This window comes from Eptesicus fuscus, chromosome 16 (assembly GCF_027574615.1).
Source record: "Eptesicus fuscus isolate TK198812 chromosome 16, DD_ASM_mEF_20220401, whole genome shotgun sequence".
In the NCBI taxonomy this organism is placed as follows: Eukaryota; Metazoa; Chordata; class Mammalia; order Chiroptera; family Vespertilionidae; genus Eptesicus; species Eptesicus fuscus.
Window position 1 is genome coordinate 17,687,113 of NC_072488.1, and position 27,452 is coordinate 17,714,564.

The 27,452-nt window shown below is 42.8% G+C and overlaps 1 pseudogene; it reads left to right on the plus strand.

Annotated features, from left to right (window-relative positions):
- Positions 1 to 27,452, plus strand: part of LOC103283124 (phosphatidylinositol 3-kinase regulatory subunit beta-like) — a 116,886-nt pseudogene that overhangs the window by 73,364 nt on the left and 16,070 nt on the right.

The following is a 27,452-nucleotide window of genomic DNA, read 5'->3' on the forward strand; positions in this document are numbered from 1 at the left end:
ACACTGGTTTGCAATCAAAAGATGTTAGCTATTAATATTTATCACTCCCTTCTTGCGAAAATAACACATACCTCCTCTCAAACACTACGATAATTTGCCTGTTCTCCCCTAATGATTTTTATCACTTCCTACATGGGATATTTATTTTATAGACGACTTATTTGCTTTACAGAAGATAAGCTTCAGTTCACCATTGTACATTCCAACTCAATACATTTACATATTTAGCATTAAATTGAGTTAATGAAGTGTTGTTTCTCAGATTGAATATAAGTGTGGTGAGAATTATAGAGGGTTTTTTTTCCCCCTCTTTTTTAGAGGTTATCATCACTGTTATAACCTGGAGTAAATACCAGTGAAATAAAGGAGTGTCTGTATACCCCATCCCTGCCTACATCTCTTCTGCATTGCTTTTTATTTCTCACCAAAAAAATGAGCTGTTAGGATAAAATGGCAGTGACAACGAGCTTTTGAAATGTGGCTGATGCCCTAGCCGGTTTGGCTCAGTGCATACAGCATTGGCCTGCGGACTGAAGGGTCCCGGGTTCGATTCTGGTCAAAGGCACGTACCTTGGTTGCAGGCTCCACCCCAGCCAGGGGCCCTGGTCAGGGCGCATGCAAGAGGAAACCTATCGATGTGTTTCTCTCACATCAGCATTTCTCTCTGTCTTTCCCTCTCTCTCCCACTCTCTCTAAAATCAATAGAAAAATATCCTCAGGTGAGGATTAGAAAAAAATAAGAAGAAGAAAAGAAAAGAAAGAAATGTGGCTGACAACCTTCCTTTCTCTCGGGCTCCTCAACGTCCTAAGCACCACAGCAAAAAAGCCAAACCTCGACGGACCCGAAGGGAAGAGGCTTCTGTGGTTACCTCCTCCTCCCTGTGAATTCCTATCATGGATTATATCCCAGTGATGGGACTTTTATTCTGCCTCATATTATAGACATTTGTACGCAGGCCTTGTCATGCTCACCCCTTTGCCATTAAAATGCAAGTTCCTAAGGTTACAGGCCACGGCTCATTTATTTTTATATCTCCTACAGTGCCTTGCACTGTACTACAAATAGGATGGTCAATACCATATACGTGAAATATAGAAAAAGGAATCTCAATTTGTGCAGAGTCCACAGTGTCTTGTTTTCTGCAGACGCTGAACAATGTTGAAATTGACGAGCGAGCGTGTAGGAAGGACAGCATTGTCCGAAAAGATGGCCAAGCGATATAAAAACAGTGTTCGGTTCCATATGAAATCATCCAAAGGAGAAAGTCATTAATCCCCATAGGGAAGGGGCGATGGATTTAGAGTTAGATTGAGGAGTTTTGGAAGTGTGTTTCCACTCAGTAGATGTTTAACCTTGAGCGCAGTATTTAAACTTTCTGAATTTCAGAACCTCTCATTGTGAGGAGGAGGAGGAGGACTAGATACCTTGCAGCCTTGACACAAGACGTGAGAGAGGCAACATGCACAAGGTATTCTGAATAGGGCTCGTCTTACAGAGCATATATTGTAAGTGCTCGATAATGGTAGTTCTGTGACATATGACTTGTTAGGTGCCAGTTATGTTGAAGAGTAGACAAAGCAAGCCTCGCTACCTTCCAGGAATAGCCCAGAGAGATGACATCAGCAGTTAATGGAACAAAAGGAGACGAGATGAACCAGGACAGGACACAACGAGCATGTGCCTTTGTGAATGAATATAAAGGACGGCCCAGAACAGTGTTTCTGACGCGATGCAGTGTTTTTCAGCCTCTCCTTCCACGTCATGCAGAACGTTTAAGATATAAAATGGGAGTCAATCTTATCAAATCAGCTCACAGAGTAAGTCACCCAGCAGATGCCCACCTCACCCTTGCAGAGGTGCTTCGTTAGAACGTTCACAGCTTGTCTAGTCCCCCACGGAAGCGAGAAGCACCCAGGCAAGGTCTTCATCTGGAACCACAGAGGTGGGGGGTTGGAGTAAGAGCGAGTGCCCATTTCCATTAGTAATATCACAGCTGTTTTTTTAAAGCGTCCCAGTTCTTCCAGCACAGTCCGTGGGAGAGCAACTAGGGCACCGAGCCACGCTGAGCTGCATGCTCCCTCCTTCCTTCCTTCCTACCTTGTACTCTTATCTGTTGATGCTTGAACCTCTCTGGTCCTGGAAACCGGGGACTCCATCAAAGCAAATTGCTGCAGGCAGGAAAGCACCAACATTAAATTTTCACAGTGTGAGTGGTCTGAACACCCAGATTACCACTGACACCACGTCGCTTACCTTGCCCAATTTCCTTTCATGCCTCCTCTCGCTCCCCACCAAGCCGTGACTGCTGCAGCGGAGCGAGCCAGACCACAGAAACCACATCCTCGAAGACTGCACTGTTCCCATTCACTGCTGTTCCTGTGGCTCACTGGGGAAACTGTGCAAGTCCAAAAAGCAAAGACCTAGAGAATTTGCTTAAAAATCCAAAGCCTCGTAATAAATGTAAAAACAATAAGATTAGAAACACCATTTTTAATAAAACTCTATTCTGTACTGTTTTCTTTATTGCATTAGACAATAAGCAAAACTTTATTCTAGAAGGATGTCTTAAAATATATAGGGGCCTTTGATTTATTAAATGTGCCCTTAATGCATTTTCTATTGGTAGCCAACCAAATCCTTAAGTAGTGTATACGATGTGATTATTCCAAAATTCAACCCGTTGGTTAAATTCCATTAGGTAGCCAACATAATCTCTACTTCATGTAGTAATTGCAAAATATAATCAAAGATCCGTCCAGGATTAGCTGAGAGCAGACTTTAATTTTTTCTTTGATTTTATTCTATTGTTAGCTAATATGTATCAAGTGTTCACTCTGTGCTAGGCTTTCCACATGCATTATCTCACTTAATGCCGGAGACATCTCTAAGAGCTTGGCGATAAAATGGCCTCCACTTGACTAAGGAGGAAACTGAGGCACAGAGAGCTTAGGTCACTTGCACTAGCAGCACAAATAAATGACACAGTCAGGACTTGAAGAGGGGCAGTCTGAACGCAGAGGCTCGAGTAGCCTGGCTTTCCTGGTAATAAAATGTATGATACCTTTCAACTATGGTGCTGATTCAACCCTCTTAATTTCTGCTACCCCTGTCTGTCACCATAGAACATTGTGAGATGCGTGGCATAATGCAAAAACACAGTGCTGGTGGAGCAGAAATCCAGCCCTTTGCCACAAAAAGAACACCAGGAAATCATGGCTTTTTTTTTTGCTTTTTTTTTTTTTGCTTTTTTTTTTTTTTGCATATGCCTGCTACTGTTTACTAGTTCGATGAGGCAAGAGCGTATGAGTGACATTGTCCAAGTACCTCAGGACCAATGGAAAAACACACAAGACGCATGCCAATTCTAATGGTGGGTGAGTAATAACATTCTTGCGCACAATCAAGACACATTATTTAACTTTTCATTCATTGATGATTATAAGAAGCCACTGGACACATAGTATAGCTTGTAAAAGTAAATATTTGTTCTCAGCTCTAGTTATTTCTTCTCACTTTTGATTGCATTCTCTTCTAACATCTGTTTCTCAAGCAAGGGCAAGTTTTAGAGAAAAACAAACAAACAGATACTTAACAGGACTCCATTCCTCAGAGAAAAACAAGAACCACGCCTGAGGCTTCTGATTAGCTTTATTAGGTTGTCTGGAAATAGGCCTGCCTTCCAGGAAAAGCACTTCAAGTTACTGCTCTTTGATTCAAGATTAATATTTGAAAGAAGAGAACGATGGTGTCCTTCTAAATGGTTATGCCAGAAATTTGCAGAAAGATGTGAGCACCAAACTCAGCAGTCTTCATGATGATGCTGGGCTTCTCTTGGAAATGACCAGAAGTGGTGGGAAAACTCCCGGATGGTAACTCTAGCTAACTTCGGGCTCATGAGAATGGTCTCCATTCAAATCATTTCATTGTCCAGCTCATCATTAGCATCATTATCATAGTCAATGGTGTCCCAGAATCTCCTGCTACTTTCAGGAGCAGTATTCTGAAGCTGACATATCCGAGTAAGCAAGCTTGTCCAACTTCAGAAATGACTCTATAGGAAAATAAGGGGATATTAAAATTAAGCACGGATCGCAATCCTTTCCTTGCCTAGAAGCATCACTTACTAGTATATGGTATTAACGTTTGTTCCACATGGCAAAGTCACCAGACTTGCTTGCTTGGTCGACAGACGCCCTGCCCCTCTCTGAGCTTCCTGGGGACTCCTCTCAGGTGCACTGGGCCAGTCTCGGCAGCAAAGAAGCAGAAGCTGGCTGTGTGCTCTGTGTGCTCCACCTGCTCCCCTTCCTTGGCCTGAAATCGCCACTCTTCACGCCTATGAAAAGACTCAGATGCAAAAGAGGCATGGGACACATGGCAACAGGAAACTCCAAGGGAATGTAGTGTAGTCAACTCTGAGATATGCTAAGTAAGCAGGTAGGTCCTAGCGGAAGGTCAAGACAGGAATTAACCCATGTCAGAGTTGGAAAATCTATTTCAGGAGCCTGCGGGCCAGGTGGTAGAAGGAAAATATCTAAGATATCTCTGCTGAGTCACCGAGATAGCTACTATGCTATCAGGAAACTGGCAAATATCATGCCCTTGAAATAGAGTTGCCAGACTTAGCAAATAAAATGTCAGGATACACCAATACTTTTTTTTTTTTTTTTACATTTAAAAAAAAATCTATTGTTGAAAGTATTACATAAGTCCCCTTTTTCCCCCCCATTGACCTCTTCTAGGCTGCCCCTGCCCGCCCCGTCCCCCCCCCCCGCCCCGCCCTTCTCTTCCCCCCCCCCCCCCCGCCCCGGCCCAGGCCTTCACCACCCTATTATCTGTGTCCATCGGTTATGCATATATGCATACAAGTCCATTGGTTGATCTCCTGCCACCCACCCTCCCCGCTTGCCCTCTGAGGTTCCACAGTCTGTTCCACACTTCTTTGTTTCAATAAATTTGAATTTCAGACAAGCAACAAAGCTTAGTATAAATCTGTCCCATGAAATATTTGGGACATGCATACATTAAAGGATGATCTGTTTATCTGAAATTTAAAAATTGAGCCTTCTGTATTTTATCTGGTGACCTCTCCCCCTTTAAATGACTGGTGTGCCTGTCTGAATTACATCTTCAGGCCTGCGATTACCAGAGCAGCAGTTTCCAAAGTGTGGTTCCTGCACCAGCAGCTCCGGCCACATGTGGAAAGTGAGTTAGAAATGCAAATTCTCATTCCCACTGCAGACCTACTCCAGGCCTTGGGCCCAGAAAGTATACCGAGGCCTCGGGGGTTCCACTTGACACTCACAGAGAACCTTTGCCCAGAGCATCTGAGGGCTGAGGGACCATAGAGGTTTGGTGAGATAATGAATAAAAGAAGACAGCGTGATCTGAGGAATCTACAAGAAAGACAGTCAGGAACAATCCCAGGTACATCAACGGGCTTGAAAACCCCTGAGATTCTTATCCCCTTTGTACTGTGACTGTGTTCATTCATTAAGAGTTGGTTTCCACCATTTCCTAGTCCCTTCTAGCAATTATTAATAAAAAGAGCTAGAATGAAAAGTGACACCGGAGATGGAAAAACTTGCCACTTTTGAAGGGAGAGTCATGAAAGAGAGAAAAATGTATTGTGGGCCCCTCGGCTTCCAAAAAAATGCCTCCAGGGCCTGAGAAATGACCCAGGGGAATTCCAAGCAGAAAGATCTTTGTGTTTCCTGATGGGAATTCTGTGCTGAGCCTGGCAGACTAGTTTCTCTCAGCTGACAGTCACGCTGGGGAGCTAAAAACAGCACAGACCTGGGCGTTCTCTGTGGTTCCTGCAGCACGCCAGCCAGTCCAAACCACCTGAGGACACGGGGCCTCTCCCTTCCCATCCTCCTCTTCCCAGAAGCTGGCCTGGCTTCAGACCTGCCCCCCTCCCTCATCCCAACCAGCAAAAGGCTCATTGGAGGCTCCTTTAAACTGAAGAGGTCAAGGCCTCTAGCATCTTAGTCCACTTTCAAATTTACCTTTCCTTGAATGCGGAGTATAAGCCGGTAATCAAGTGAACAGCCTCCCAGATCTGCTCTGCACTTCACAGCTGTGCCTACGTTTTCTCTCTGTAAAACGTAGATGATTATAATACTGCTATGAGGGTTAATGAGCTAATGCATTTGAAGTTGAGAACAACGCTTGGCTCACAGGAAGAGCTCAGTAAATGTTAGCTGTTATTGCCGCTGCTGCTGCTGCTGCTACTAGAAACCATATTCCCTGAGCTCAGGGTTTGGATGGGAAGAAAGAAAAGAGTGATATATACTAGGAACATCAGGAGGATAAAATAGTGGTGCACTCTAGGCCCAGTTTCCGCAAAAGTTGCTATGATTAAAAGTTTCACCGAGACCGGTTTGGCTCAGTGGATAGAGCGTCAGCCTGCGGACTCAAGGGTCCCGGGTTCGATTCCGGTCAAGGGCATGTACCTTGGTTGCGGGCACATCCCCAGTAGGGGGTGTGCAGGAGGCAGCTGATCGATGTTTCTCTCTCATCGATGTTTCTGACTCTCTATCCCTCTCTCTTCCTCTCTGTAAAAAATCAATAAAATATATTTAAAAGTTTCACTGGCCTAGCCAGTGTTGCTCAGTGGTTGAGCATCAACCTGTGAACCAGGAGGTCACGGTTTGATTCCCAGTCAGGGCACATGCCTGGGCTGCGGGATCGATCCCCAGTGGGGGGGGTGTAGGAGGCAGCCATCAATGATTCTCTTCCATTGATGTTTCTATCTCCCTCTCCCTTCCTCTCTGTAATCAATCAATAAATATATATATTAAAGCTTCACTGGCTCCCTAAAGATCAATTTCGGAGCTTATCGTCTATACGGGTTCTGGGTCTCCACCCCAAAGGTCAGATTTGGCGAGCATGGAATGGAGCCCCACAGTCTGTACGTAGAACGGGCACTCCAGGAGTTTCTGGTGGTTTCTGAGGTTAGGAGCCACTGTTCTGAGAGACAGAACCCTCAAGGCACAGCTGCCTACAGCTTCACGGAAGGCCTTTCCCACGTGACTTGTTCCCACGTGACCCATTCCATCAATTGCTTCCTTCTACTTCAAGTGACTTCTTGAAAAGTCAATTGGTGGACAGTGTTAAAGGATTCATTGTGCGACTCTCAGTTCTGTCGGCATCAGGAAAGGCTGAGGTGATCCGTGAGAAAGAATCGTAGCTGCTGGTGTTAGCTGTTTACAATATGCCAGGCACTGTACTAGGCGGTTCTTCCACATAACGCCCATCCTTCCCAGGAAAATGGCATTCTTCTCACTTTGCAGAAGAGGAAACGGAAACAGAAAGGAGGTAAGCACTTGCCCAAGGTCACAGCACTACAGAGTGACAGAGTCAAGATTCAAGTCTGCCAGACAGTGGAGCTTAGGCCTTTTTCTCTACTCCAGTAGCTCTGGAGGCGAAAAGGAAAATATCAAATTTCTGGGCCCCCAAACACAAAGATTCTGGTTCAGTAGGCCTAGTGGAGGCCTACAAACCTGCATTTGTTATGCAGGTTCTGAGCCCACATTTAGGGAAGCACTACCCGGCACAATTAATCTCACCTTGATTTTTTTTTCTTTTTTTAAATACAGTTTTAGTGCAGTTTTAGGTTCACATTAAAATATCAGAACAGTACAGATATTTCCCATATACTGCTAACCCCACACACGCACAGCCTTCCAGACTAGCAAACCTGCACCACAGTGATGCATTTGTTATCACCGATGAGCCTGCATCGACACATCAGGATCACCCAGCATCCATCGTTTCCACGAGTGTTCACTCCATGGGTTTGAACAAGTGAATAGCGACATGTATCCGTCACAACAGTTTCACATCATACATGTATCCATCACTGCAGTTCACATCATACATGTATCCATCACTACAGTTTCACATCATGCATGTATCCATCACTACAGTTTCACATTACTACATGTATCCATCATGACAGTTTCACATCAGACATGTATCCATCACCACAGTTTCACACAGAGAAGTTTCTCTGTCCTAAAAGTCCTCTGCACTCCATCACCTTCATTTTCAATCTCGTCCACCCCAGGAAATATAAAGAGGTTTAAATAGGTCACAAATATTTTCTGAAAATAGTTTTGTGTTAGTTTTTAAACAATGAATGAAAGTTGTGTGATTAGCACTTGCTCCAAGGAAATCTGAACTCTAGTTATCGCCGCCAATGGCAGCAGATAAATAACCAAGCTGCTTTTGGATTATGTCTTCAATACAGACGCTCTGAGGAAGATTAATTGTTCTAAAAAGGCTGCCGTTGTTACCTTTTTGTTCCCTAGCCACGCTGCCTAGATGAAATATACTTCCTTTTGCATTATCTTGAAAGTGGAAATTATATTCAGGTTCCTGAATGGAAGACACAGACTTCCTCATTTTTCTTTATCTAAAACAGCTACAAAAATCCTTTAAATATCTGCAGTGCAGACAAATAGAAAATTACTAACGCTTATGCCTCAGCATACAATAATATCAATAAAGAAATGTATGCATGGAACTGGAAAAACAATGACTTCCTTTAAACTCAAAATCCATATCTGATCTTGATATGATTGCCCTGTGCATTGCAAGAGTGGGCATGCGCTCGCAGGCACCGAACACGAGCCCTTTTCCTAGAAATCTCAGGCCCTGGTGACCCATCACCTGGGAAGGCAGAGGCCACCAATCAGCTGAGTGAGGGAAGAACTTGAGGTATGACAGTCAAAACGGGAGGAATGTCAGAATATCCCATCCCTCCTGCACGTTGCCCTTGTGTAACTTCAAAAGCATCAAAATAGCCTGGCCGGTGTGGTTCAGGGGTTGAACATCGACCTATGAACCAAGAGGTCATGGTTCGATTCCTGGTCGGGGCACATGCCCAGGTTGCAGGCTCAATCCCCAGTAGGGAATATGCAGGAGGCAGCCAATCAATGATTCTCTCCCATCATTGATGTTTCTGTTCCTCTCTGCCTCTCCCTTCCTCTCTCTGAAATCAATAAAAATGTATTTTTTAAAAAGTATATATTTTTAAAAAAGCATCAAAATGGACAGACAGGTCAGACAGATGGAAAGAGGCAAGACCCTCATCTCCTCTTTCTAGGCCTCATTTTTCTCCAAGGTAAATTTTGGGGGAAATTTTCCTTCCACAGGGGATTAGTATAAGAATTAAACAAGGTAATTTTTATGGAGCCCTTAACACACTGCCTGGCACAATAGCATGGAGAAAATACTAAAATAAAAAAATGTTTTTCACATTGGCCCTTATTATCTCTCCAACAATAAATAAATAAATTAGAAAAACACTGGGAAGGCTTTATGGCATAGTAAAAAGGGAAGGAGAGTCGTTTGTGTTCTAGGGAAGCCTTTTAATGGTCACTGCCTTGCGCACACGATCAAAGTGCCCGGGTCTATAGTAAATGGATGCACAGCTTGATCACAAAAAAGTACTCAGGTCCTTTATGGAGGAGGCGACCTGGTGAGGACACCTTGCATTAATGCTTCGAGCAACAAATGTTACCGAAATACAAATGAGCTCACATCGGGCTCTCCGGAGGCGTCAGAAGGAACTCTGTTTATGCTCTTTTTGTAACCAACACCCGCTAATGGAATGTAAAAGGCTCTCTCTGGCCCTGCTTCCCAGGTACAAAGCGCCCGTTGCTCTGATTAATGATCCGGGCATCTACACTGACTGCAAAGCCATCGCTCTCGGCTTCTAAGAGAGTCAGCTACCTCTGCCCAGGTGTGCAACCCAGGCCGCATCCCGAGGGGCCTTGGGTAATTAGCGCTGCCGGCAGGTGTTGGTACTCGCTGCTGTTCCTGGTAGTTGAGCATCTGTGTCGGGGCCCTGTTGCGGGGAGGGAAGAGGGTGAAATAAATGAGTGCCCCCTCCCTCATCTCCAGCAAGGTCAGCGCCTTCAAGAAAGAAAAAGCAAACTTCCCGCCTCTGCCTTGAGCACCATCCTGGATGTTCATCTACGGAAACCCCCGGCCAATTGTGCGGGTGGGTGGCTTGGCCACTTTCTCCTGCTCCCACGGAGCTGCTCGCGGTGGCGCTCTCCACACCCCTCCCTTGGGATCTGCTGTGCTCTGGGCCTTTAAGACCTGATTTTCAACAGTTAAAACCTCCCTGTCTTGAGTCTTATCAGGTCCTCTCAGTCCCTACTCCCTGGCTTTCCAGGGACTGCTTAGCTAGGCTGATCAAGTAGCTCTGCTGAGGTATCATGAGTGCCCAAGTGTTACTAGAAATGGGTTTCATCCCACACGAACCCCCTTCCCACAGAATAGCTTCAGAGGCCTGCTGGTAAACTGGCTCACCAGTTGGTGTGGGGGTGGTGTGAGAGAAAGAGCCCATTTTTACGTCATCTGCCATTCCTACGGTGCAAATGCACCCACCGTGGCCAGTTTCAAGGCACCGATGTGGCAGAGCTGTGCAGAGATGTCCAGATTGGCTGAGGGAGCTCCAGCAGAGCCCGGAATACTCCACGATCCACATGGTTCCTAAAGAAACCATCGTTATTCCCAGGGAATGAGGATAGCATGGCTGGATTGGGTTGCTTTAAGAAATATTTCCGGGCAGACGGTCATCTCACAGGATTCTTCAGATTGCACTGGGGACTCCTGGAAGTTGGCAGAATGAACGTGCGTACTTAATGCCTTTTCTTCCAGGATCTTCTTAAAAAAAAAAAAAAAAAAAAAACCTATAAAAGATGTCTTTAAAATGTATAAATGTAAGAAGCAAGAAGTAAGAGGATGAAAGCTATCAGAAGATGATAGCTTTTAACAAATTTCCCTGAGACAGAAAGCAAACATGGTGTTGACTCATAGTTAGCACAGAGCAGAGGAAGCTGCCCTGGGGACTCTTGCAGAGGGGATGGATGGGATGGAGACCTGGCCTGCCCAGCAGAGCCCTCAAAGGCTCAGCATTCTGAGACCGGCTGGTATGGCTCAGTGTCATCTCATGGACCAAGAGGTCCTGGGTTCAATTCCTGCTCAGGGCACATGCCTGGGTTGCAGGCTCAATCCCCAGTAGAGGTGTGCAAGAGGCAGCCAATCAATGATTCTCTCTCTTCCTCTCCTTCCTCTCTGAAATCAATAAAAAGGTATTTTTTCAAGTATTTTTATTGATTTCAAAGAGGAAGGGAGAGGGAGAGAGAGATAGAAACATCAATGATGAGAGAGAATCACCGATCAGCCGCCTTCTGCACGTCCCCCTACTGGGGACCAAGCCCACAACGCAGGCATGTGCCCTTGACCAGAATCGAACCTGGGACCCTTCAGTCCGCAGGCTGACGCTCTATCCACTGGACAAAACCGGCCAGGGCAAAAGATTTTTTTTTTTTTAAAAAAAAGGCTCAGCATTCTGGGAGGGCTAGAACTGCTGGAGAGAGTGAGTAAAGAGGCTGAAAGTGGTAAGGAACAGTGGGACAGTCAAATGGCTCATGCTATTAGAAATACTTGGCTTCCGCAGGCTGACAAGTAACTGAGTGAAGACAGTACACAGGGAAGCCAGAGATGTTTGGACTAAGTGCTCCTTGCAGAACTCTCTAATTCCAACCAGATCAAAGTCCTCAGCGATCCTCCCCGGGGATTCAGATCAATCGTGGAGTGTCAGGGTATCTAGTTCTATCCAGCCTTGGGAGTCCTGCCAAACAGATATATCTCTCTCTATGTCAGTGAACAGCTATGTTAATGGGCAAGAGCAGCCTAAACACGACGTCCTAGGCAAGTGCGGCTCATACTCGGAGAGAAGAGAGCATCGGAGCAGAAGGCGTAGACACTCAGGAGCCTACCGCATGCTCTGGGGAGCACAGACGTTAGGTGGCAGCTAATTCTGCCTTCAGATAAAAGGCTGTGAAGAACTTGCCGATGTAGGGAATGCTCTCGTTTCAGTCTATATAAACACCCTGTGCGTCCATTAAACAAGTGCACACACATCTACTGAGTGTCAGTTCTCCGCTGAATGTTGTGGGGATGAACAGATGAATCGGGTAAGGTTTGACTTTAATGTGATTAGAGGAGAGGAGATGTGATAAAAATCTGTCTCCACATAAGTGTGATGTCACAGGGGACACCAGGGCCTTAAGAGGCGAAGAAAGCGACCTGGCGGTTCAAAGGAGAAAAGGGAGATTTCCATTTGGGGGGAAGCACTGGGGTGCTAAGGTTGCCAGGTAAAACGCAGGATGCCAGTGACATTTGAATTTCAAATAAGTAACAAGTCCAGTTTTTAGTAATCAGACTACCGTGAGGCTGGGTTTTGTAGGCCAGGTAGGGTAAGGATTGCCATAGAGATTGGGGACAATGCCTTCCAGGCAGAATAAGAAATAGAGTTAGTTGTTTAATTTAATTTTAATTTTTTTATTTCAGAGAGGAAAGGAGAGGGAGAAAGAGAAACCTCAATGATGAGAGGGAATCACCGATTGGCTGCCTCCTGCACGCCCCCTATAGGGGATCGAGCCCGCAACCCAGGCATGTGTCCTTGGCCAGAATCAAACCTGGGACCCTTCAGTCTGCAGGACAATGCTCTATCCACTGAGTCAAACCGACTAGGGCAGTTATTCAATTTTTTAGCTTAGATACACCTTCCCAGAAAATTCTTTTAAATTGCAATTTCTGGTCATGCAGGACTTTTCTCCATCACACTTACCGTCACATGATATATTGTGTGTCTCACCTTCTACACTACTACAGCAGGAAATGCTGTCTGTTTTGTTCACTGCTGCATCCCCAGGCCTACAACAACGGATGGCATAAAGTAGGTGTTCACTATGTATTTGTTGACCGAATGGATAAAAAATGAACAACTAAATAAATGAAGAAAACAGGCAGGAACGGATTCATTTTCTTCCTCCTGTGACTGACAGTTTGTATCTGTTGAAATCTAAAAACACTATGATGGTCCCAACCCTGTGAGGCACTCAAACTAAATAGGGCCTGAATGAGAGTAACAAAAGAAACACGTGATCATAAAGAAATACAAACTTAAGAATCACAAACAGTGTATGCAACCCCTATGTCCAGAGCAGCTGGGTTCCTGGCCTTCAGACCGCTTTCCTCTGCAGGACACATGTTCCCAGGAGGCAAACACACAGCCCCGCATCCTGCTGCTCATCTTCCTCCCAAGCCATCGCCAGGTGTCCTTCAGAGGTAACGGAGGGCCCAAGGGAAATGAGGCCATGCATTCTGAGTCGAAAGAGGTGATGTATTGGAACTAGAAATCAGGAAGATGTACTTCTGCCTACCACCTCTGGTAGACAGGGGTTGCTTGGCAGTTTCTCAGAGTCAATCGATGCTGCAAATTGTGGCAATGCCCCTTCTCCCATCTCTACAGAGACTGACACAAAGGCAACACCTCCTACCATGAAAGCCGGGCCTGGTCCCTGTCAATCCATCTCCCCATATAACATGCTCTCTGTCAGGAAAGATGCATGTGTCTGTAGATATTAATTGATGGGTAGATTGAAGATAGGAGGTTCTCAGGAAGGAAGAATCAGATGGCCTTGCCACTTAACAGCTACTGCATCGCTAAGACCATTTATCACTTAGCTAATACAGGAAATGTATCCTTAATGCTTGCTGAGTGTACAGGTCACCAAACAGCCACACACAAAAAAAAAATTAACAAGTGCAGACAGAACTCTAGGTTTTAGATGGCTGTACATGTGTGCCTCTAGCTTCCTATTTCTCTCCTTCCCAGTGACATCTCAAGGCCTTAGTTCTCTTTTATTAAATTGTCACTCACTGTCTTTTCTGTGTGTGTGTCACACTAATATCACCCGAAAGGAAAAACAAAACAGAAAGAATGAGGGAGGGAGGAGAAGGAGGAAAGAGAAAAGTATAAGAATGGAAGGGAAAGGAAAACGTAAGACACAATTGAGTCAGTGTTTCTGAAACACTGAACAATAAGAAAACAAAGCCAGAACCCCATTACAATATAAAACTCCGCTCTCTTAGAGATTACATCCCTTCAAAACAGTGGAAACTTAACTTTACTGGAATAAACCTGACTTCCAGAACTCTAGTCTATTTAAAAATTTGCTCACTGGCCTATCCCAGGGCCTAGAAGATCTAGCACATAGTAGTCACTCAGTAAATATGTACTGACTAGATAAATTAATTGGGTTAATTTATATATCTTGGTCAAGAAAAGTATTACATGACAGTATTCTTACTTAAATAATTTTATATAAATAAAACTAAAAATGGAACAAGGAACTTTCCATTTGATTTAACCCAAACACTATGACACTGAAGATAAGAAAAAAGTCGATCTTTGTCCAAGCCTTGGCTCAGAGCAGAGCATAAACACCCATAACTTGGGTTGGCACCATCGCCTGGATACTAACGTCACTGGGAAGAAAATAAAACCAGCTCCTCCTAGTCAATCACTGGGTCCCATTCAGCATCTAATGGGGTGTTCTTTCTGGGAGGCCTGCCATGCGTGCCCCATTACCATGGCACAGACAGCCCAATAGTCCTTCCCATTGACTGACCATGTTGGCAACATGGCACCATTATAATTTTGGCAGGAGATGGACACATTTCTTATTCTGATACTATAGCCTAACTAGACCAATGAAACCTAAGGAATTTTGCATGGTTATTTCAGTCCTTGTTCTTTCCAGCACTTATGATCTTAATTATAGAAGGATATCAAAACAGCTATTAGAATCAGGCAGTCTGTGATGTCCCAAATACTTCCTGTTTCTCAAAAAAAAAGAAGCAAGTTAGCAGCAAATGGAGGCTTGAATGATTGTAAAGAAGCGAGATGACATTGAGTGAGGATGGGCAGGGTGCAGTGGGTAGGTGTCAATCCTGCCTCCTAGCCAGGAATTTCGTGTTTTGTTTTGTTTTTTTTTTTTTATTAAACTTACTAGAGGCCCAGTGCATGATTGAATCATGCACATGTAGGGTCCCCTACATGCTTTCGCTTTCCATCACGGGGGAGCTGGGTGCCTGTCCGCTGGTGCACCAGGCCTGAGTGGACAGGCACCCAGCTCCCCCGCTTTTGATGGTCCGCGGTGGGGTGTGAGCTCGCTGCCCCAGAGGCCCCTTCTGTGCTGCAGCATAGCCATGGCGCAGACGCTGAGCTCGCTGGCGGCGCAAGCTCAGCGTCCCGCCGGCCCAATCGGCTACCCCGGCCAACCCGAGTCCCGCCCCTCCGCGCCTCCTGGCCAATCAAGGGCATAGCGAAGGTACGGTCAATTTGCATACTTGCCTGTTATTAGGTAGGATTGTGGTGACATTGGTTAATAATAATATACAGTTCACAGGTGTACAATTCTATAATACATCATCTGTATATTGTATTGTGTGTTCACCATCCCAAGTCAAGTCTCCCTCCATCACCATTTATGTCCCCTTCCCCTCTGGTAATCACCACACTGTTTTCTGTATCTATGAGTTTGGGGTGTTGTTTTTTTGTTTTTGGGCTTTTTTTTTTTGCTTAATCCCTTTTCACACAGCCCCATAGTCCCCCTCCCCTCTGACAACTGTCAGTCTGTTCTCCATCTATGAGTCTGTTTCTATTTTGTTTTGTTTATTTTATTCATTAGATCCCACATACGAATGAAATCATATGGTACTTGTCTTTCTCTGTCTGACTTACTTCACTTAGCATAGTGTTCTCCAGGCCCAACCATGCTGTTGCAAACGGTAAGATTTCCTTCTTTTTTATGGCTGAATAGTATTCTGTTGTGTAAAAGCACCACAGCTTTGTTATCCACTCAACCTACTGATGGGCACTTGGCCTGCTTCCAAATCTTGTCTGTTGTAAATAACACTGCTGTGAACATAGGGATGTATATATTCTTTCAAATTAGTGTTCTGGGTTTCTTTGGATATATTCTCAGAAGTGGAATAAAGCAGTTCCATTTCCTTTTTTTTCGAGGTAACTCCATACTGCTTTCCACAGTGGCTGCACCAATCTGCATTCCCACCAACAGTGCACAAGGGTTTCCTTTCTCCACATCCTCGCCAGAGCTTGTTCTTTGTTGATTTATTTATTGATGACAGATATTCTGACAGGTGTGAGGTGATCTTTCATTGTGGTTTTAATTTGCATTTCTCTGGTAATTAGTGACGTTGAGCATCTTTTCATACGTCTATTGGCCATCTGTATGTCCTCTTTGGGGCGAGCTTGTTTTGCACAACTCAGTTGCTTAGTATGAGGAATGGCACTGAGAGGAAAAAGACACTGCACGTGTTTTAGAATGTTCCCTGCTCAGGCGGCATTGCCTGCTGACATGAGCCCAGCTGACAGGTGGCATGGTGCCTGCAAGGCCATAGGTTGCAGCAGATCAGAGCCACAGCTGTTAGAGTGAAGAGCAGAGAGGTAGAAAATGAATTAAGAAAAGAAAAAATCAGAAACTTTGAATTGTGGAATCTGTTGAAACCCTCATCTGCTTTTTCTTTCTCTTTGTTCATGAAAATAATGATTTTCTTTGAACAGTCAACTTATATGTAGTCTGCCTGGTCAGGGTTATGAAGTTAAACAAAACTGTTCAACAAATATTCCCTGAGTGCCTCCTCTGTGCCAGACATGGGGCTGGGCCTTGAGGACACCAAAGTGAACAAGACACAACCCTTGGCCTCCTGGAGCTTCCCAGTGAGGCTAGATGTTCACACCCAGAATCTGCAGCCTCCTTGAACAGGAATCCAAGGAGGATTATTGATCCTCTTTTTAGAACGTCCACATGACCAATCAGGAATGGGTTTTCAGTGATCCTTGGAATCTCCAACCCAGAACTTTTTTTTGAACCAGAAACTTGAAAGGCAATGAGATACAGTTAAACATGTCAGTTGGCCACATTACCTAAAGATTGCCAACCAATGACTAGAGAAGTATAAAAAACTTCCTGATAGAAATGTAACCGGTGCTTCCCCAGGCCTCTTGATCCTATGAGTACAGATGGCAGCACAGAAGCAGAAATAATGCACATCTCATTGGCTCTTACCCATCTACTTTAAAGGGGTCCAAACCTCCCTTACTTGTATTGGAAACACCCGAAGATGTTTCTTGAGGTCAGGAACCAGTCTGTGAAGTACACATTCTGCCACATTTTCTTCTCCTCTGCCCTCTACTTGGTGTCCACTTCATGGAGTGTAACTCTTCCATCACTGGTCCTGCTCCTCTCATGAGAATAGTCGTGTCTGTGACACCTGTACCCTCCCATAGATGCCAACCATTGGAGTACCCCAATGGCCCTGGGAGAAATGGGGGGATTGTCTCTCATGGGCTTATGTCAAACCCCATGTGTGTTACATGTCTCTCAGAGCCCTCGTGGATCCCTCAGTTCATGCCCATCTTTCATCATAACACTCCTTACAGAAGCTCTGCAGCCACATGTCCATTCCTTTTCCTCCAAGTACGTGAACTCCATAAAGTAGGTATGGCTTCCTGCATGTTTCCCACCCTCCAAGAGGACAAGCCCAGATGCATCTGAACCCAGTAGCTGGCATAGCTCAGATCCCAACTGGAACCTTTAATGAACATGAATCCTGGACTTCTTTGGAAGTGTCAGTAAATATAAATGTGATTCATTTATTCTTCAAAAAGTACAGAATCCATATTAAGTGTTGGATACTGGAAATATATTGAGAATTTATAAAAAGACATAGTCACTGTACTTATAGAACTAGTAAACTCAATAAATTTCTAATTACTAATTAAGACAATGTGTTATGAATAAAATGAATAGGGATGGAGAGATTTTTATAGGCCTCCTAACTCATAGCCCACATCCTGGAGCCAGCCTGAGAGGTTTCTACAAGGCTTTATTGTCCCTCATGTGCTGGATCATGAGAAGATGTTGAGATGGAACAAAATGTCATGTAGGTAATTCTTACAACTCAATGGGTTCTACAGAAGGTCGCACCCTGTACTTGCTCATTTTATTTTTTTAAATATATTTTATTGATTTTTTTTACAGAGAGGAAGGGAGAGGGAGAGAGAGTTAGAAACCAATGAGAGAGAAACATCAATCAGCTGCCTCCTGCACACCCACTACTGGGGTTGTGCCCGCAACCAAGATACATGCCCTTGACCAGAATCAAACCTGGGACCCCTGAGTCCGCAGGCTGACGCTCTATCCACTGAGCCAAACCAGTCAGGGCTGTACTTGCTCATTTTAATGATAAGCCACAGAATACTGTCCGGTCATTGAAAAGGATTTGTAACAGCTCTCAAGCTTCTTGACTCAAAAGATTGTGCTGTGTTCTTTGTGTATGAGCTGTGAAATGTTAAGCCCTTCCATTCTGGTGGTATCTGCAAACTTGATAATGCTCATAATTGCATTATCCAGGTTACTGATAAAAAATAAAATATGAATGTCATCTGCTGACAATGTCAACCCAAGTGGATAGATATTCAGTCAGTACTAGTATAAAAAGCACTTCTTGTTGATGGGTAATGCTATGAGGAATGAAATAAAATCCATCAAGATCGGAAATTATTGTCTGTAGTGCTTTTTCCCTCAGCAAACTACCTGAAAGAGACTAAAGCCTTTGATACAATCAGCTCTTCACAGAATGACTGGAGTGACCATGAAGTATCCTGTCTTAACTGTACTTAACCAATTACGTGTTTATTCACGTATAATCCCACATCACAGGCATATAGTTTTTCTGATGACTTTTTTGGTTAAACTCTGCGAGCTGAGTTACCAGAGACTGTTCACATTTAATATGTGGCTTTGGTTTTGCATTAGGCACTCAATGTTTTCCTGAGACTTTATGTAAATCAATTACCTTAAAAACTAATAACCTAACCTGATGACTTTGATTATAATTTCAGAGAATGGTTCCCACTGGGACTATGTTGGCCACAATGCATATAACCTTCACATTTGGAAAGCACTCTGTCTTTATCAATGCATGATCTATATGCATTTAGTAGCCTACCCCATAATGTGTTGGGCAGATGGACTAATCAATTCACATGCTTTTTAGTCACCAGTTGTTAATGCATTGATTAAAATAAATCACGTTCCATGAGTATTGCACTGAATGATCTCACTTGATCTGAAAAACCTGAGTGTTTAAGAATTCACAAAGTTCACACTATTGTTCTAGATTTTTATACCACCCAACAACATTTAAGCCATGTTCAGAGTATGCAACAAGATATCATGGAGCATTTCAGTGCAATTAAGCAATTAGTTTTAAATGTTATTTACTGATTAGTCAACCTCACAGCCAAATTAAAATTTCTAATAAAGTGTTATTGATGGTTTTCATATAGAAACAACTGTTTAAAAACAGTTAAACAAAAAAATAGACAAATAAATAATGCATTTTCAAGGAGCACACGGTTGATAGGCAAGTTAAACATGTAAATGAAAATGTATCGTATCACACACATAATGTTTTATACTAATTGTGGTAACAAAATAAGAAATATCATCAGAAATAGTTGGAGCTTTATCAAATTATATATCATCTCGGCGGCTGCTATATTCCCTCCTGCAATGGCACATGATTAAAAAATCCCAAAGACACACACACACACACACACACACACACACACACACACGTAGAAGAGCTACATATGGTAACTTTAGGACAGGAAATTCTATACTAGCAGAGGTAGAACTCAGCACCTTCCAACTCCTTCTCCCTGTTCAACTTCTTCTAGTCCATGTTCATTCCAAGAAAAGTGAATTCACCTGCTGGTAGAGAAACCAGCTCTGAAAATTCCAAACTTGTTGCCTTCACATGGATTCTTGAAGCAAATAAAAAGGCAGTGATCTTTTTCACCAACAATACCTCCCTGCTCACTTAAATTCTTACTCCTCAACATCCCAGCCCAATCACTACTTCTGTGTTACCTTCCATGTCCCCTAAACCTTACCCTCAGCAAAAACAAACATTTTATACACACAAATAGTTGCTGCACCCCGTAAATATCCTACCTCCCTCAATGCCCTTAAGAGACTGCTGTGGGATTGCTTATAAATCTGTCTCCCAATGGTTCAAGAGCCCATTAACACTGTGAATTGTAGCCATGTATTTTCAACTTCTTTCTCCAGTGTCTAGCACAATACCTGGCAAAAGTAGCCAATGTATTCAATATTTGCTAAATAATGAAATTAAATTAAAATTGACAAGAGTCTCATTTCTCACCTCCACCAGAGAGAATTGAATGGGAATTGATCTGATATTTTTACTCTTGACTTCATTGGGTTGCTCTGTACTTTTATACTTCTCAGTTCTTTTTGAATACTTCCCTTGCCATTACTTTGACCTAATCGTGCCCAGTTTTATGAAAGTGTATTATTCCCTCTGATCTGTATGAATGAATGGAGTAAAATGGAGAAAGGAGGAAAGTATCATTTTATGGCAAAAGGAATACAAACTTCAGCCTAAAGGCTTAGTTCAAACCCTGAATATTCAAAGGTGAGTCCTTTAGGTTCTGTGAGCCTCGGTTTCCTGCTCTGTAAATTGAGAATGAATGAGAATGCTTCCCTCTGGATGTGGTTGTGGGATTCAGAGCTATTATGTACAAAGCCTGACCGAGCACCTCAGACACCGTAGGTGCTCCATAAATTACAGCACTAGAATGTGTGTGAAAGCATTTTGTAAACTGTAGAGCACAATACAGATGTTAGTCACAGCATTCATCCCCGTCCTGGTACTTCATTGTTATCTAGACTCGCCATGATTGTTAACATATAGAAAAGTGTCCAGAAAGAAGCCACAGTAAAGTCTGGTCCCACTGCCATAGTAACCAAAGGAGCACAATGCACACCTGATTGCTTTTTGTTATATTCCCTTGCTTCGTAGAGGTTCAAAAGCCTCCCCCTTTGCCCACCTAAATGAGTCCCGGATGATTTAGCAAGTCTTTATATCCCTGGCAGTCCCGAGTAATTGCTTTCTCCTGTCTATACAAAGCCATCGCTCTAAGGCAGGGACTTCAGTTGTGACCTCCCCACAGCTCCTCTGGGGACCTGATGGCCTTGGCCCACCCTCTCTCATCCTCAGTCCTATAACGTCAGAAATGGAGCTTCACTTAGGACACGTTGGAATGCAAATAACCAAACCTAACTCCAGCTAGTTCGTCAGGAAAGCAGTCAGGCCTCCGGATCCAAGTGGAACTGGAAAGTGGAAATACTTTGGAAATCCAGACGCGCTGTCGTCTTTGTCTCTCATCTCTGTTTCCCTCTCTTGCCTGATTCATTCATTCTTCATTCTCTGTGATCTGCTTCCTCTGTTCCTCAGTTCATACTCACCAACCTCACCTCTCACCTTTCACCTCTTCGTCACCCACTGGTGCTCAGTTGTCCCATGTCCCTCAGTTCTGGCCACACACAGGCATTGCCTGGTTTCTCTGAACCGGAAGCACACCCTCTTCTCATCGACACTGGTGGAAAGGGGACGGGAGAGCTTCGCATGCTAAACCCATGGGAGTCCGATGGGCCGCATGGGTGGGTGGGCCGTTCTCAGGGTCATGATGATTACAGAGGTAACCAGGTATACCTGCAGAGTATGGTAACGCATTCAAGAGTCCAGTATAGGCAATTAAGTAAATATCAGAATTACTCCAAGTCAAATTATGTAGATTTTAACGCATTAACTACCACCCTAACCCCCTGACCAATGGCAGCTCATGTCTTAAACCATCAATAAGTTGTAGGACAGGCAGCATTTGTCTTTATTCTTTATAGGTCACCTTCTGGGTGCTGCTATCAGATGCCAGGAGAGATCCTATTCATGTTAGCTGCATGATCCTATTTTGTTTAGCTGCATGTCAACTTTCTATCATGCAGCTAAACAAAATTATTAATATAAAAAAACTCATTTCATCTATTTATAACAATCATCTCTGATTTTAAAATGTACACTAAAAGACTTATGCTTACCCACCTGCCTGACCCATTTTATTCTATATTTTCCCATCTGCTCTGTCTCTTATTCTGTGAGTATCATCCTTGGTTATGAGTGCTAAGCTTTAGTGATCATTAGAAAACAAGGTGTCCAGAGGGCAATGACCAAGATAGGAAATAAACTTCAAACTGTGACACAGAAAACTTATAAATGCTTTTTCGTTACAAAGGGAAACCTTTGAGATTGAAGTGAGGGATGCTTTCCATAAGCTGTCACTAGAAAGAAGCAGTAACTTTCTTCCTGTGTTATCCGAAAAGTCAGAAGCAGGACTAAGAGGAAGATTCTAAATGAGTGCAGATATCTTATTAAATAAAACACAGGTTAGGTCTTTCTATTTATTGCTGATATAACGAATAGGAATATGGAAACAGAATTTGGACAGCCACGTGACACAGAGTTGAGGAGAATCAAGCACCAGAGGGAGGCTGAAACTGGATGATCTTCCAAGTCCTTCTGGAACCTTCCCCCCTAGTATACTTAATGCTCCTTCAACAACACTCATACAGGGGAGGGTGGAGTTGGGCCTTATTTTCAGATGACAGAGAGCGGACCACACCCCTGAGAGAATCAGGCTGGTGTTTGCAAGGTGTGAGTAAATGTTTAGGTGACTTCATTTCTAAAGTATGTGCACTTTTTTTTAACCACTGGTTTCAGTTATTGCAGCCTCAGACCCTCCCATTAGCATAGATCATCACTTAACTATAACTCATACTCCCTGCTGCTGATTTGCATAAGACAGTTACATGTCAATCAGTCATCAAATCAGTAAAAGAGAAATTGCTGTTTTTCAATACTTTCTCAAACATAATATGTCAGGAAAAACCTACACAGGCCTTAATTTCTTTTGAAAGCCTGCTTTTTATATGCTTTCAACAAGCAGATTTAGCGATATCTATTTCAACCTGGCATGCCTAGCAATTAAAACATAATATTTGGTGATGAGGAGATTCTGGTTACGAGTTCCTTTTCCAACTGGACAATTTAGCTCTAAAGGAAAGAAAGCAAAGAAGAAATCGGTCATGCCGACATGACCATGACCTCAGTCCTTAACTCCATCGTTGTATTCTACCTTTCCCTTGTCTCCCACTCACCCACCCCAAGCACACGGCAGCACTAATTATTGCTCTTTAGATGCATTTAAGCTCCAATGCTCAGTCTATATATGGAAATGGCTTAAGCAGCCTGGTGGGGCAGAAGTTGGCCAGCGGCCCTTCCTCCCCTCTCACCACGCACATACATAGAAGCTCATATTTAAAATTCCCTTTGTTGTCTCCTACCCTTATCACCTTTGGTCCCAACCAATGTTTTAAAGAGAAAACATGTTTCTTTGTTATTACATGTCACTCCTGTTGCCCTTTTACTTTTGTCTCTCAGCCTCTCTCTCTCTCCCCCCCATTCTATGTGTACGCACACACATACACACATAGCTATTTCCCTGACACTTCAATACAATATTCCCAACTTCCCTCTCCCCACACCCCTGCTTTCTCTCATAATCAGGAGAGAGGAGGTTGATGGAGAACACAAACAGTAGTGAACCACAACAAATTCAGATAATGACCTCTCCTTTAATTTGGGTACAGTAATGTCTGGAACTTTTGAGTATTTGTATTTTTCATCTTTAAAAGCATGTCTTTGAATGTCTTCAAAACTTGGATGACTAGGATAGCATTCAAATTTAATAAGAACGTGTTCTTGGGAGAGAGAAAACCTTGGGTACTATGATAATTATACAGTCAATTTTTTTTTGCACTGCTCTGGGCATACCGTGTGGTACAACCAGTCCAGAAACAACCTGGGAGGACCTAATGAAATTTAGTAACATATTATATATGGCCCAGTAATCCCACTCCCAGGCATACACCCCATGTGCTCAAATTCCATAGTGTGATGTGGGCAACGATGTTTGCCAAGACGTTGTTTGTGATCAGAGCAGGAAATCGAGGGCAATTTGGTTTACTGTCACCGGTAAAAGGTTGTGTAGAAATAGTGGACTCATATCATAGAAAGGAACTGAAATCATATACAACAATGTGAATAGATATTATAAACCTTACTGCATGGGCTTCCTTAACATGGCCATCTACTTTATTAGGACTGCAAGGAGAATCCCTGCTCGCTCCATGATAAACTTAACCTCTCTACATTTCCTGTGGCTACATTTCCTGTGTCCAATTTGATTGTCTTGATCAACACCTGTCCCTCCTCCTTTTTTCTTTTTCTAAAAAATTTTTTGAAATATGTTTTTATTGATTTTAGAGAGAGAGGAAGGGAGAGGGACAGAGAGAGACAGAAACATGAATTAGAGAGAAACATCAACATGGATCTGCTGCCTCCTGCATGCCTCCTGTTGGAGATGAAGCCCACAACCTGGGCATGTGCCCTGATTGGGAATTGAACCAGAGACTTGTAGGTGCATGGTTCAACATTCAACCACTGAACCACACTGGCCAGGCATCCTTTTTTCTTTAATATTTGAAACATATACCCTCAATTCTATTCTCTCTGTGTTTTTCAGGGGAGTGTATAAATAATATACATCTGAACAACAATGTTATTTACATAATGTATCTAAATCAGGGGTAAGATTTCATTAGTGTGAACTTCACTCCAGGTAGGAGGGACCCCGAATGAAGTAACTATTGGAGGCAAGGGAAATGCTCACATTTATACCTTCAAATCACACCCTAAAGGTGCCCCCACTAAAGCTTGCTCTGCCCCAAAGGGATCAAGAGTCTGAGGAGATGCTGGACTTGGCTATGTAACCTCCAAAGGAAGACCTCCACAATGCTCATGAAACATGGAATTCTTAACCTTCAACGTGTATTTCTTCAACCAAAACAACTTTTTCTTAGCTTTAAGCTCAAGAGAATGGAAGATTGACACAAGGGAGGGAACTCAAGGAAATTTTCTTTCACATCTAAATAAAAGGCAAATTGAAAACTTTCACTGATGAGAAAGGGGAAATTAAACTCACTGTGTGCAAAATCTTTTCTCTATCTCCTAAAGAAAAGAAGAACAACTTTACCAAAGAATCAAGTTTTCTAGCCTTTGCATCTCCAAGTATAGACATCTGTGCAGAGTGACACCTAGTGGTCACCAGGACGCCTTTAATAGCAAGAGCAATGAATGATGTGCATGTGTGTGTATGTGTTTGAGCATTTGTAAAGGCCTTTTTTCTTCCTCCATATTCATAAGCTGTGAACAAATTGAGTTGTTCATTGGTTTTGAGTCCAATACCCCAACTTTTTGGCCACATATCCACTTATTGCTAAATCATAGAGAAAATTAATATTTGAGCAGTGGAGAGAAGTTGCCAAGTGGAAAGGAACGGTGATTCTGATGTGTGAGAAAAATGATTTGTCCAAATCTGGAATCTGAAAGGCAGAAACAAAGCACAGTATCCAACCCAACAGATTTCAAAGGACCAATGGCTTTTTGTGGTTGGATTCTTTTGAGTTCATGCCAGAGTTCATTTCCACGCGGTTCCCTTTCAAACCTCAGCTGGGTGGACCTGTCCAGTTGTCCATCTATATTCCTAATTGGACTGGGGAAATTAGAGAAATGAGAAGTTTATAATGAAGTGAGGAAATTTCAGCTTATGCTGGTGATCTGTTGCTATCTGGGAGCCATTTAAAACTCTATAGTGCCTTAAGAAAGGGATTTCTACTTCTTCCACTTATCAATAGATTATCTCTGAAACGTGAGATCCAGAAAATTTTGAATTTGGCCTCATTTGGCTTTAACTGACAAGGACTTTTTTAAATTTATTTTTATTTATTTCAGAGAGGAAGAGAGAAAGAGAGAGAGAGAGAGAGAAACATTATTGAGAGAGAATCATTGATCGGCTGCCTCCTGCATACCCCCCATTGGGGATTGAGCCCACAACCTGGGCATGTGCCCTTGACCAAACCAGGAACCCTTCAGTCTGCAGGCTGACACTCAATCCACTGAGCCAAACTGGCGAGGGCAGGACGTTTTTTTAAGTAACGTGCAAAAATTGGGGAAGCCATCGAGAATTTATCAAATTTAGCTCTTATAAACTCCGTTGTGAGGATTTTTTAAAAGCCAGATATCGTAAATATGACTGAATTTGGCCACCAAAACAGATAATAAAAAAAGATCCTGGAAAATAATAACTGGAAGAATTTTTGTGGGATAATTTATAGTACCTCAGATTCTAGTGGAAACCTGAGATAATTGGTTTTTCCAACTTTATAAACTAAAGGTTAACTGGCCCCAAATTTTGCCCATTTCTTACCTGGGAACCGATACAATTTTATGACATTTTACAGTTGATTTTTAAAAGCTCATGCCAAAGAAGATCCAGAGAATCTTTCTTATCACAAAATGGAATGGTGGACCCTGACAATTTGTAAACTGTCTCTCTTTGTCATCTCTACAGGCATGACTCTACCTGATTGGAATTAGAATACACCTGTCCCAACCCACAGCCTTATACATTGTTCAATTCCAAATACGGTAGTTTTCTTCTTGATGAATTTTGAACCTGTTCAACTCAAAGAACAAGCAGACTTTAGGCACGTGTGTTTTTTTTCTCTACTGTCTACAGTTGTTGTTTTTTTTTCCACCTTAAAATAAAACCTGTCTAAAAAAGCAACATATAATTTTGCCCTCAAAAACACTTTTGCCTTTATGACAAGTCAATGATGGTCTACACTACATTAGTTCAATAAAGATTTTCCATTAAAAAAATACTAATACAAAGTCTGCATTTTACCCTATGGTTAGGAATAGGGTTGTTAACAAAATATTTTTGAAGAAATAATAATTCAATAATTTCAAATGGGGTAAAATAAGGACATATCTGACTTTCCTTATTTTTAATCAATATCTTCATATGATTTTTTAAAATGACCTGGGTGCCTGCATCCCTTGCTCCCCATCCTCAAAACAATAAAATAATGACTAGCATTTGCACATATGCAGATGGCTTCATATTCTTGCCATATATTTACTAGTCTTAATAAACAGTTGTCCCTACTTTCTATTCCAAACAGTCACAGTTTGAATCCCAGACATCATTTTTGAAAGAAGTCCACAGCACCAGCACTCACTGGCTTAAGGTTGAAGTCCTATGGAACAACATAATGTATTCAAGTGCTTGGGTGTACATTTTGAAGACAATTTTTAGATTGCCCAAGGTAATACATTCTATTGGTATTCTACTGAATTATTTTTAAAATACTTTTTATTTTTAAATTACACTTGATATACACTATTAGTTTCAGGTGTACAACCCATGATTAGACATTTATATAACTTATGAAGTGATCACCCCCAATAAATCTAGTCCCCATCTCACACTATATATAGTTATTACTTACTTTATGGTCCATATGGGCATTTGGTTACTTCTCACAAAATATTTCTAGACTGATAGTATTGTGGCCATAATTAGGAACCAACGTTTTAGGATCATCCTTCTTCAGCGAATTGGAGTGAACCCAAAACTACTTTATGAGGAGAGTTTGGGCCTAGACCAGTGGTATTGCCTCTCCTTATCTTGATGGCCAGGGCACCAGGGAAGGTACTACCTTTT